Source organism: Hemicordylus capensis, chromosome 13 (assembly GCF_027244095.1).
Source record: "Hemicordylus capensis ecotype Gifberg chromosome 13, rHemCap1.1.pri, whole genome shotgun sequence".
NCBI classification, from domain to species: Eukaryota; Metazoa; Chordata; class Lepidosauria; order Squamata; family Cordylidae; genus Hemicordylus; species Hemicordylus capensis.
This window is the reverse complement of record NC_069669.1, coordinates 19,975,009-19,988,726: the sequence shown is the minus strand read 5'-3', so window position 1 is coordinate 19,988,726 and position 13,718 is coordinate 19,975,009. Positions and strand designations below refer to the sequence as shown.

Sequence of the window (13,718 nt, the reverse complement as noted above, 5' to 3'; positions counted from 1 at the left end):
CGGAACCTAGATGCTCTTCCCAGAGTGGCTCCATCACTTGAGGGAATATCTTGCAGTGCTCACACATCAAGTCTCCCTTTCATATGCAACCAGGGCAGACCCTGCTTAGCTATGGGGACAAGTCATGCTTGCTACCACAAGACCAGCTCTCCTCTCCGGTGCAGTGGGCTGCAGGCGTGGTGGGCTGCAGGAGTGCCCCCAGGAGGTTTAGGGGGCCTTGCGGCGGAGGTGGTCCGGGCGCCAAAATTTCCTGGGTGCGCCCCTGCTCTCTCGACCCTATCTTGGAGGTGCCAGGGAGAGAACTTGGAACCTCCTGCTCCAGAAGGGGAATCTCTTACAGGGCTCACACATGTGGTCTCCCATTCAAATGCAAAGCAGGGCAGGCCTTGCTTAGCAAAGGGGGGAAATCATGCTTGGCACCACAAGGCCAGCTCTCCTCCCAAAGTTTGTGCAAAGCTCTGACAGCTTTCGATTTGGGTCCGTGCAGCTCAAAATGAGTCAGCTTCCTTATGATTAATGTCGGAAATTAAGGGCTGTTCCTGGTCAATAAGAGCAGTTGCAGCATAGAGTTACAGCACAGTTCACAGAGTACACACACACACACACACACACACACACCCCATACTGTGCAGCTGTCTGTAGCACTGCTGGATTGTAGTTGTGTGAGAGAAGGAAGGGAAACCTTGCCTCCCAGTGGTCTAGCAGCTTCTGCAACATAGGAAGCTGCCTTATGCCGAGTTAGACTCTTGATCCATCCAGCTCAGTATTGTCTGCACTGACTGGCAGCGTCTTCTCCAAGGATACAGGGCAGGAGTCTCTCCCAGGCCTACCTGAGATGCTGCCAGGGACTGAACCTGCAAGGCAGACACTCCGCCATAGAGCTTTGTCCCCCTCTATCAGAGACCCATAGGTCCAAGTAACTCAGTATGGTCAACACTGACTGGCAGCGTCTTCTCCAAGGTTACAGGGCAGGAGTGTCTCCCAGGCCTACCTGAGATGCTGCCAGGGATTGAACCTGGGACCTTCTGCATGCCAAGCAGACGCTCGACCACTGAGCTCCGGCCCCATCCCCAAGAATGACACGGCGTCATCAGGATCCGAACCCAGTGGATTTCCACAGAACCGAAGATGACACGAACCGAGGCGACCCGAAGCCTGGCTTGTTGATGGAGGCCAGGGCCCCACCAGCCCACACCCCCTCCCCTCCCCCCGGTCTGCCCACAAGACCCCTTTCCTTTCCTCACCAGCTCTGTGCTTGTCGTGCCACCTTTCATTTCGAAAGGGCTTGCACCGGAAAACTCCTCCAAGCATTCAGGCCACGCTACTGAAAAAGCATTTCAGCACTTCTTGATCCACAGAAGTTAATTATGCTCAAAATCAAACGCTGTCAACGGGAAAATATGCTGGTCGCGGGGGGAGGGGGCGGTTGCTGGGACGGAGACCAAGAAGGAAAGGGGGGGACTCATTCCCACCCCATACCCCCACCCCACACACCCCACACACACCTCTTTTTCTTCCACCTGGGCAAACCCCAAAATGTCACATCGTCACCACTGGGTTGACTGAAGATTGATCCATGCATCTGGCACTCAGAAGCCTATTAGGTGGCAAATCCCTTGCTATCGTGAAAGATGGCCCAGGTGCTGAGTCAGAGGAATTAACCTGGTATTTATTTCTGGCTGATTCCTTTTCCTTTACCTGTTTTCTTTATATCACCAAGGGCCACCTGAAGTATTAAGTTTAATGCTGAAAACATGGCCTTAGATGGACTAGCGAGATAGAGCAAAGCAGGTTGGGCTGATGATATGTGCTGACCCGATCTTTCTTTCTCGGCTTATTAGTAATTATTTTCCTAATGTGCCAGGTGCGCTTCTCAGGTACTGTACCTTTGTGGTACTTTGGGCTCCAGGTGGATGTCCGGTTCACAACAACTCCCCAGACAGAGGTCGGTTCGTATTTCTCTATCTGTCACTCTTGTTCGCTGCGGGGTGGGGCTGTGATAGAACAGCTGCTTTGCATGCAGAAGGTCCCGAGTTCAAGCTCAGGCATCTCCCGATAGGGCTGTAAAGGGCCTGAAACCTTGGAGTGCTGCTGCCTATCAGTGCAGACAATACTGGACCAAGTTAGATGGACCCAGAGTCTTGAGTTTTAAGCAGGAGTCTTTCCCAACCCTACCTGGAGATGCTGTCAGGGATTGAACCTGGGACCTTCTGCTGGCAAGGAAGATCCTCTCCCACTGAGGTATGGCCCCCAATTAAGGCTGTGTGTTGCAGAAGGAAACTCCTGCAGGCTGTTGGCCATTCACGGGTGGGTTTTGTGTTCTGCATTCTGTGGCCTAATATTTGTGGAGGTTGTGTTTCCTGTGATTGGTTGCTTTTGTTCTTTTTTTTTTAAAATTGTACACCATCTTGGGTTATCTTGGCAAGAAAGGCAGGCTCTAAAGGGAATTAAGAGTCAAAATAAAATAACGTCTCGATATTGTAGAATAAAGCTCTTGCCTTAACTCTTAGAAGGGAGGCCAGAGCCGGCAAATGTTTATTTGAACGATGAAGCTGAGGAAACATTAGCAGATGTTGTTGTTCTTTGCTGACATTTTGGTTACATGTCTGCTTTTTAATTTTTCTCCAGATTCTGTTTTGCTAATTGCTAATCCTGCTGTGGGATTCATTACATCGAAGCATGAGGAAGTGGAAGGGGGCGGGGAGCAAAGTGGGTAGGGAAATAACATGACTCGGCAGGTTTGATCGCACCTGAAAAGCTTTGTGGTTTCACGGAGACAAGGCTTTTAAAACAGACCTTCTCCCCCCAAATGAGGATCCCAGCATCTCTTGGAATCTAAAATGGATGTCATATCAGTTGTGGCAATCTAGCAAAACACCACGGCTTCCAAGCCCCCCAGCCACCTGTAGGCTAAATTAGTGCTTCTATAAACAAATCCAAAGCAGGTATCTACCAGACCAGAGAAACCGTCGACAATCTGGACTCTCTGCAGCGCTCAAGCAGCTGGTGTTCTAGGCACGCTGCCAGACGTGCTCTAGGACACCTTTTGCCATCTTGAACCCTGACATGTAGCAACTTCTGTCAGCCAAGCAAACGGGCAGAAGTGCTTCCTCCGGCATGTACATGATCCTGGCCACCATCTCCCTCCCTGGTCCTGGCAGGGCAAAATGTCATGGCTGGCTGTCAAAATAATCCTGACTTCTCAGGACATTTGCTCTTTCTCCAATCCAGGAGGCATCTGGTGGGCCACTGTGGGAAACAGGGTGCTGGGCTAGATGGACCTTGGGCCTGATCTAGGAAAGAACTGATCCAGTTCTTGTGTTTTTAGACAAATTCATGGAGGGCAGCTCTATCAATGGATACTAGTCTGGTAGCCATAGGCCACCTCCAGCCTCGGAGGCAAGGTGCTTCCAAATACCAGTTGCAGGGGAGCAAGAGGAGGAGAGAGGGCATGCCTTCACTCCTTGCCTTGGCTTCTCAGAGTAGCAAAATGGTATCCAGTGCACATTTGTGCCACTCATCCTTCGGTGGTGAGACATTGTGAGATGTCCAGATCTTTTGCCTGGAATGCTGTTTTTCTTTCCAGTCCAGGCAGAGTAAAATACACGATGCCCAATGGTCAACATGCTCTAGGTCAAGAACACCTTCAGTAACTCCCTTCTCAATAAAGGGGGTACCCAAAGGGGGATGGTTCATTTAACAAAATGCGGAAATAGAGAGATTGGCGAGACTCGTAGCACGCCAACCAAGTTTTGAAGGCTGCTTCAATCAAAGGAGAACCCAATATATCAGTCACGGTATGAGCCATAATAATAATTATTATTATTACATTTATATCCCGCTCTTCCTCCAAGGAGCCCAGAGCGTACATACTTAAGTTTCTCTTTCACAACAACCCTGTGAAGTAGGTTAGGCTGAGAGAGAAGTGACTGGCCCAGAGTCACCCAGCTAATATCATGGCTGAATGGGGATTTGAACTTGGGTCTCCCCGGTCCTAGTCCAGCACTCTAACCACTACACCACGCTGGCTTTCAATTGATAATGATACAATTGATAATTGTACTCGCATAACAAACTCCTCCTTGAGTTCAAAAGGGAGCTGGTGATCTTGAAAGTATTATAGAAATGTCTCTCTCAGTCTTCAAATGAGTTAGTCAATCATGCTCCCCCCCCCCGCCCGGCCCAAGAAGCATAGCTGAGTAGTGCCTTACGCCTCTAATGGCTCTTTTTGGCCTTCCATGTATTACCACAAACACCAAGTTGGTCTCCAGGTTTCTTCTTCTTCTTCTTAAAAGCCGTGCTGCTCCCTGTGAGTTGAGTGAAAACATGTGAGCGACCAGCATGGTTCAGGTGAAAGCCAGGCCTCCACACTTCTCCGCTGGGGGGGCACCAAAATTGAACTGTGCCTAGGGTGCCAAAAACCTCTGGGCCAACCTTGGTCCCTTTACTTTTATTGCAGGGAGAAGATTACCTAAAGCTGTCGTTTGAGCAATGCCGATCAGACTCGCCTCTTGTCTCCTGACTGCTCTGGTGTAGTGAAGAAGAGAGGTTGGCATTAGGAACATAGGAAGCTGCCATATACTGAGTCAGGCCATTGCTCCATCTAGCTCAGTATTGTCTCTACCCAGACTGGCAGCGGCTTCTCCAAGGTTGCAGGCAGGAGTGTCTCTCAGCCCTCTCCTGGAGATGCTGGCAGGGAGGGAACTTGGAACCTTCTGCATGCAAGCATGCAGATGCTCTTCCAGGGCCTCATAATAGTATCAGTGTGCTTTAGGCATATCCAGTTCAAATTAGACATTTCCCAAGTACAGGCCCACACAAGTAAGAGGAACGTGTCTGAGAGCAGACCCAGGCTTGGCCCGTGTATATATTTCCTAGAGGAAAAATAATAAAAGATGGAGATATTTGCATCTGCTTGGGTGAGCAGATCCCGAAAAGAGAATGATCAAAGGCTCTCGCAAGAGGACAATTACTCCCTCGGTTATATCATTCAAATATACATTAGCAAAAGAAGCAAGAGAAGTAACAGAGATGCCAGTCAGGTGTGCTGTGCAGGACAAATGTGTTTCATTTTTTTATTCCATTGGTTTTAATTATTAAAAACCACATTTGTTTTGCGATTGGTTTGTCGAGTGCTCTGTCGTTTTGTAATGAATGGCATTGTTTTCGTTTTCTTTTAAAATTTCACAACTTTTTACATTCCCCAAGAGCAACAATAGAGCTCTTTTAAGAAGCTGCCGCTTAGTAAAATCCATATGTGGGGTTTATTATGAAATTTGTTAGGGTAACGTTTGAAATGTTACCCTAACATTTTTAAATTTTGATTTTTAAATTTTATATTTAAAGCTGATATTTTTTTAAAAGTTTTTAAATTGTTTTGTGTTGTGTTTTGTATTTTGTATTTGTCCCCTAGAGCTGTGATTTCATGTGTTATGTTTTTTTTAAAAAATGCTATTTTAATGCTATGTTGTGAAATGCCCAGAGAACAATTTGTTATGGAGTAGCTATAAATATAGTATTATTATAATTATTAATGTTGTTGTTGTTATTCATCTTTTAGGTTGCATATTTAGGACACCAAATAGGAAATCTCCTAAGGCAGGGGTTCCTCAAATTGGGTCCCCAGATGTTGTTGGACTACAACTCCCATCATCCCAGCCACAATGGCCTTTGGGAATGCCTGAGAACGCCTGTCTTAAGGTGCCAATTATCACATGCAAAATACCATTGCATGTCATATGTCAACTGCTGTCAGGCATGAAATACAATTGCTTGTCAATGGTCAGTTACTCAAATTCTGTTACACAGAAACATAGGAAGCTGCCCTTGGTCCATCTAGCTCAGTATTGCCTATAATGACTGGCAGCGGCTTTCCACGTTTCCGGGCAGGGGTCTCTCCCAGCCCTACCTGGAGATGCTGCGAGGGATTGAACCTGGGACCTTCTGCATGCAAAACAGAGGCTCTACCACTCTGTTATGTCTGCTCTCCAACGTTTGTGTGAGTGGGTGGCATTAATAATTACTAAGTTTCTATCCCTTCCTGCCTCCCTTCAAGAAGCCTAAGGCTGCTGAGAAAGTTCTGCTTTCCCCCCATTTTATCATCACAGCCACACTGCAAAGGAAGTTAGGCTGAGAGGGAGCAAGGCCACCCAAGGGATCCCATGGCTGAGGCGTCTCCCTGCTCCTACTCTGACACCTGAACCACTAGTCCAGGGATTCCCAACCTGTGGTACTCGATGTTGATGAACTACATCTACGATCATCTTCTGCCACACTTCATTGTGTCTGAGGATGATGGGAGTTGTAGTTCAGCCACATCAGGAGGACCACAGGTTGGCAATCCCTGCACTAGATCCATATTGGTACTCTGACATTCCGTGACTAAAAACCTTCCGCTTCACAGAAAAGCAAAAGCATTGAGAGAGAGAGAGAGAGAGAGAGAGAGAGAGAGAGAGAGAGAGAGAGAGAGAGAGATGGCGTACCTGTCACTAATCCCATGCGTGGCAGCTCTCGCAAGAGTTCGTGAGTGAGCTGCCAGCAGGGGGAGAGGAAAGTTGCAGCAGCGGCCAGGCTTGCGGGCGAGGTGGGAAAGATGGTGAGGGGTGAAACCAGTGGTGGCCGGCAGGGGAAGAAAACGGCAGTGGGCAGAGAACTAGAGGCGTAGATACTCTGCGCCTGGCCCACCTAGCAGATGTTAATAACTCAATGTTATTAACAACATTGTTGCAGAGCATTGCCGCTTTCTCCACCTGAAAATCAAGTTCCTACTGAGTCACCTTCCCCAATAAAATTACAGTCAACAGCTGCCGTGCCTGGATTAAAAAGCCTCTCGTAAAACCAATGAGGAAGCTTTTTGGCGTAGAGATTAGATGATCTCAGGAAGTACAATGCAGACTTGACGTTTTTATTATTATCATTATTGCTGCGGAGGAACATGAAAGCGCGAATGGTGGAGATAGAATTGACCGGCTGTCCCATTCTGCTCCCATCAAGTTATGCAGCAAGGACAATCAGGGAACACTGCAGAAAAGTCCCCTTGTTCCCCGGACTACTGTGCAAAGCTCCAAGGAAGAACTGTTGTTGTCGTTTTCTACAGAAGAACTTGAAAGTGAAATGGTGAAAATTGAACTGACTGTCAAATCCTGCCCCCATCCAGTGAGAACAGTGAAGACAATCAGGAAACACAGCAGCAGATAACACCTTGTTGTTCAGACTACTGTGCAAGGCTACAAGGGATTGGAAGTAGGAGTATGAATACGGTGAATATTTATATACCGCTTTTCAACCAAAGTTCCCAAAGCGGTTTACATAGAAAAAACAATAATAAATTAATGAGATGGCTCCCTGTCTCCAAAAGGCTCACATTCTGTCAATCTTTTCCTGTCCTTTTCTCCCTCTACATCAGGGGTGGGCAGACCTTCAGGCTTAATATTTATTCATTCATTCATTCATTCATTCATTCTATTTCTATCCCGCCCTTCCAAAAATGGCTCAGGGCCATTTACAATTAAAAACAAAACAATTAAAAGCAATTAACAGTTCAAAACAGAGACTATCAAACATCATGAAAGAATGAACAGTTAAAACATTCAAAACAATATTTTAAAGCCTGGAAAACCAGGTTACAGCAAGTTGAAAACATTTACAACAATTTAAAAACCCTGGAAGTCCAGGCCAAACAGATAGGTTTTGAGGGCTCTCCTGAAGGCCAATAACGAATTCATTTTACAGATTTCTGCCAGGAATGCATTCCACAGCCCAGGAGCAGCTATGGAGAAGGCCTGCCTCTGAGTCTCCACCAGACGTACCGGTGGTAACTGGAGACGGACCTCCTCAGCTGACCATAACGTGCGGTGGGGATCATGCAGATTTGGGGATCATGCAGGTTTGCGTGGATTTGATCTATGGTTGCCAATCCCAGTTACATGTTGAGTTGACATGGGGCCAGCCCAACATTGCCAAAAAATCCTGGGTTCTTACGATCAGAAATCGGCAGCATATATTCCGTGCAAATCTCTCAATCCTCATTTCCCCACCATTGCAGGGATTAGGAGAACAAATCCATAGAGTGGAAGAAAACTCTCAGCACAGGGAATTTTTCAGCAACATTGCAGAAGCATGTTATATGCATTGGTGAGGAATCTGTGGGGAGCAGCAATGGAGTCTGTGGGGAGCATCTTTGGCAGGGGGAGGAGAAATTGAGGGGCTTGATTAGGGTCAGGGTTCTAGAGAAGCTTGGATGAATCACTTGACTTTTCTCATTGGGATCAGTCACTTTTTACATCACCTAACGTCATACAACTTTTGCATGGCTTGATTGTTTGGACTGCACAAATGATTAGTTTAGGGGAAAAGGCAACTAAAGGGAGACACAATACATTTATGCATGGTGTGGAGAGAGCAGACAGAGAGAAAAATTTTGCCCCCTCCCACAACACTAAAACCAGGGGTCATCCCATGTAACCGATGGCCAGGAAATGTAGGACCAACCAAAGGAAGTACTTTTTCACACAGCGCAGAATTTATCTATGGAATTATCTGACACAGGATGTCGTGATGGCCACCAGCTTGAATGACTTTAAAAGAGGCTTAAACAAATTCATGGAGGACAGGTCTAGCCATGACCACTAGTCCTGATGGCTATAGACCACCTCCAGGCTCACAAGCAATACCAGTTGCAATATCAGTTGCAGGGGAGCAACTGGAGAAAAGAGGGCACGCCTTCATATCTTGCCTGCAAGGGTTCCCAGAGATATTTGTTGGCCACTGTGGGAAACAGGATGCTGGATTGCATAAGCCTTGGGCCTGATCCAGCAGAGTGTTGTGGGGTTGTTGTTTTTTTTTCAGTGTTCTTGTGATCTTGTATCTGGTTGCATATTTTAAAATGCCCTGGTTTCAGGTAGAGTTGTAACTGAAATTTCTCCAAAGCAAAATTCAAAGAGGAATTTCAGGATTCTTCCCAAGGAGATGCTGACATTCAAAGAGGAACTTTAGGACTCTTCCCAGAGAGAAAATATTGCAGAATTTTCTCAGGCATTGAGGAATTTTCACAGGAAAGATTGCAGAATTTTCTCTGGTGGTTTATCCAGAATGGGCATGCTGGATAAACCATTTTCAGACCGCAGTTGCTCTTTGAACTCCTATAGCTAATCTGGCTTCTTTGACTTTGCATTTCACTCACTCAAAAGAGGAAGAATATGCCAGCGTCTTCTTTCCACAAACAAAATTATGCTCTGCCTAAGGCTAGGGATGTGTTCGGGAGCAAAGGGAAAAGCTCAAGCAAGCCATCAAAGAAAGAAAAACATGAACAGCAAGCCATAGGAAGGCATATATCTCCACAATAAAAAGAGTGCTGAGGTCTTAAAAGACATGCATTCAAGAAAAGTCTTAAAATATACAGACAATCTGCCTTGCTCGGGTAGAATTTTCAAGCAACGTCTTGCACTATCTAGATGAACTGCGTCAAAGCTCTGCGCATGATATACAGTGCCATATTATTTATGTAAGCTGCAGTTTTCTCTTCACATAGTTATTTCCACCTCCCACCCTGTCAACCAGGAGAAATGTTTTCACCTTAAATCTCTGACAATGATGAAGCCAAACAGCAGGAGAGGGAATGTATAAATGAAAGTAATTTAGGCAGTAGGGGTTTGACTGACATGAAGAGACAATGGAAGTTATGATAATGTTAGGGATATCAAAGGAAGAAACCAGGTGGGCAGACTAGATCAGGCAGGTTCTCAAATAAATCTGATACTTCAACAAAAAGAAAAATACTTCAACACTGGGGAAACTCCAGCCATTTATTTTCCAGCCTATCACTCAATGGGTCAGGAAAAAATGGGAGGTATTCAGGTGAAGGCACAAAGAGTCCCCTTGTTGTAGAAAATTGTGCTTCTTACATGCAAAAAAAAATGATTGTAATTTTTTTTGTTATGTTTTAAGTCTGTTTGATCCCATCAAATATTTTAGTTCAAATATTTCAGGCAAGGAGAAAAATATTTTGCTTGTAGTGAGTAGGACGTTCCCCTTCTCTGTAAAAATGGAGCAAAATGGGAATTCTCAGGATCACATTTTCCAGATTATCACAGCTTATTTGTGATTAGTAGTTGTTTTGTTTTATTTACTTATCTATTTAACACATTTCTGTGGCACTCCATATGCAAGTCTCTGGGTGGTTCACAATCTACAAACGCAAGCACAATCAAAACATTAACACAGTTAAAACAATTGAAAATTTAGATTAAAAACTCTAAAACTTAAGCCTGATTAAACAGGAATGTTTTTGTGGTAACAGTAGTTTAAAAAATTGGTATACAGGAGAATCTTGATATTCACCGGGGATCCGTTCCGGACTGCAGTCGTGGATATGGAAACCACAAATATCGAGTAATTGAGGGCTATGGGATCGTGGGGGTGAGGTTCCCAGTTGGCTGGAAAGGGCCAAAAATCAGCTGATTTTCATGGGGGGGGCTTCTTAACGTGCTCTGCTGCTCCCTCGAGTTGTGCTGTGCCCCCCAAACAGCCAAAAATCAGTATATTTTTTCATCTTCTATTTTTTAACAAAGATGGGAGCATTTTGTGGCTCCATCGAAGAAAAATGGTGGCAGGAAAAGACCTCCGCGGACATCTCTGGCCACCTCCAACCCACAGATACATGAGGTCAACATGTTCCCCCCCACCCCATGTATACCAAGGTATGGTGTCTTTTTCCTGACCGCAGATATGCGAATCTGTGGATATCGAATCCGCGGATAACGAGGTCCACCTGTATGCCACTTTTCGGGGAAAACATTGTCAAAGTGGTTTACATAGCAAAAGATCTGAAAAGATGGTACCCTCTCCCAAAAGGAGTCACAGCCTAAAAACACATTGTTTATATCCTAACTGTCCTAGTGTCTTAGGACAAAGGGTTGGTATATCGATATAAATAAATAAACTAAATTAAATGTATATACCGCACTTCATCAGTGTAATTTCTCAAAGCAGTTTCCATAGAATAAGGAATGAGTGGATGGATCCTTTCCCTCGAAATGGATCCTTTCCACCTAAAAGGAAACACAAAGTAGACTCCAGCCACTGCCACTAGAGGGATGCTGTGCTGGGATGGATAGGGCCAGTTGCTCTCCCCCTGCTGAATGTAAGAGAGTCACTACGTGAAAAGGTGCCTCTCGGTCCAATTAACAGGGTTAATTGATGACTTGCTGCAAAGGGGCTCACAGTCTGAAAAACAAGGATGAGAGAGTTACCAGCAGCCGCCCCTGAGAGGGACAGTTGCTCTCCCCTACTAAATACTGGAGAGCCACCACCACTGTCAACAGTGCCTCTTGGACAAGCTGGCTGGAGATTTGCTATACATCAGAAACAAATACCAGTTCCAGGGGAGCAACAGCAGGAGGGAGGAGATGCTCTCACCTCTTGCCTGAGGGCTTCTCAGAGGCATCTGGTAGGCCACTGTGTGAAACAGGATGCTGAACTAGATGGGCCTTGGGCCTGATCCAGCAGGGCTGTTCTTATGTTCTTATGTTAACTTTCCTCTTTGTGAGGGTGATTTTCAGGATGAAAGTCATGCACGGGGTAGTATTACCCCCTAACAGCTGCATATCCCACCACCTCGTAGCAAATATGGAAGATAACCTCAGCTTTGAAAGGCACCTTTAAAGTCATGTGTTGTTCAGCTGTACAGTGCATGTGGGGTTGGAGTCAGGCAATTATCTCCAGAATTGCTTTCAAGACTCACCTGGAGATTTGTGCCAATTCCTGGGGACTCTAGACCAATGCTAGACTTTTTCCTGGCCCTCCTTCTGTGTCAGGAAATGATGCACCTGTTGCATATGTACCGGATGAAGGCACAGTGCTTCCCGCAGAGGGCTAAAAGGAGAAGACGTTGACAACTCTGAAACATGTTTCACCACCTTAGATATCCAAATGCAGGTGAGTCCAATTAGCACAGAACATTCCGGAATGACACTAACACGGATGCACTTTCTTCTTCAGCATCAGCTTTGGTGACACCGCTCGGCCAAAAAATGTCAAGAGATGTACTCAGAAGAGAAGAGCTGTTAAACAAGCCTATTTCTGTCCTGTGCACTTTACTCTGCCAGGCAAAGGACATAAATATCAAACTTCCCTGCTGGGAACAGGAGAAAACTGACAGTACTGATGTCTAACGTGTTTCCTCTGGAACGAGCGATCAGATGTTGGAAAACAGAACCATTTTCTTCTCCAATTTAACCCTCAATAGCAGTGATGGGGCAAATTTCAATGCCGTGTCAAACACTTTGTGCAGGCTTTTAACCCTGTCAAGCCCTTTTAGGATATTGTCACTTTCACCCCACTACATAATATTCGCAAATATCATGCCGTTGCCATAAATGGTTTGGTATCTCTTAATGACAAAGTCCCAGATGTGAATTATTATCAGGATGCAAAAGGTACCTCTACCCCAGGGCTTCCCAACCTGTGCTACTCCAGATGTTGCTCAACTACAACTCCCATCATCCCTAGCTATAATTTATTGTGGCTGGAGATGAGGGGAGTTGGAGTTCAGCTACATCTGGAGTACCACTGGTAGAGATGTGGATGAAACATTTTTTTAATTTGTTTTGAATTGGAATTGAATGCCGAAAATGTGTTTAGAATTTGAATCAAATTCAAATCTGGTCCAAAAACTTGATTCAAATTCGAATCGAATTCAAATTGATTTGACCCTGTTTGGGTACCTTTTTTAACCAATTGGGGGGGCAGAATGGTTTTTTAAAAGGTGCCAATTGGCTCTCAAATTGAATTTGAATTGAATTTCAAATATTCAATTCAAATTTGAAACAAATTGCCCTTTTAAGGGGTGATTCAATTCGGATTTGAATCACTTGAATCACCCAGATTTGAGCTGCATTGGTTCAAATTCAAATCCATTTGCAAATCCCTAACCACAGGTAGGGAACCCCTGCTCTATCCCATCATCATAAATGGACTAATGTCTGCTTAAAGGACTTGCCTGGACATGCTTGACCACCATTTGCTCAGGGTGCATTCAGAGTTCATCTTCTCACCTGTTAGGAACATAACAGGCTGCTGTCTACTGAGTCAGCACATTGGTCCACCTAGCTCAGTATTGTCTACACTGACCGGCAGCAGCACTCCAAGATTTCCCATGGGAGTCTTTCCCAGCTCTACTTGAAGATGCTGATTGACCCTGGGACCTTCTGCATGCAAAGCAGATGCTCCTGCAATGAGCTAAGACCCCTTCCCCTAAGGGGAAATATCTTACAGCAGACAGCACTCACATGTAGTCACCCATTGGAAAAATAGTGTAGGTTACTATACTAGGGTTGGAAAGGAAACCGTCCAACCCAACCGGGGTTTAGTGGCACAATCAGTCGTGAAAGGACAAAGCTCCTGAACTGAATGATGTCAATCATGTGAACTGGCCTGTCCATTCCCCATGGAAGCTAAACACGTACAAACAGGGTCTCGGGCTGGTTCTTCAGAAACAGGACTTGAGCTAGAATATACCACTGAAAGCCAACTCATCATTCCGGCCGAATGGTAGCTTCCACGCTCCTCCCAGCATGCAACAGGAGTGCACCAGCTCCTCACATTTCTTTTGGCAACTGCCTACCTGAAAAATTACTGATCTAGATACACTTTAGTTGTCAGGATTCTCTGGTGATGTATTGCCCTAAAAATGATGCTCTGAAGAACAAGCCCTTGCTGCA

The 13,718-nt window shown here is 45.5% G+C and overlaps 1 non-coding gene across 1 annotated transcript; it reads right to left on the bottom strand.

The window, feature by feature from the left end:
* Positions 1-994: 994 nt before the first annotated feature.
* Positions 995-1,060, bottom strand: TRNAA-GGC (transfer RNA alanine (anticodon GGC)). The gene has a single exon. It is a non-coding gene; the product is annotated as a tRNA-Ala (tRNA).
* Between the last annotated feature and the right edge of the window lie 12,658 nt (positions 1,061-13,718).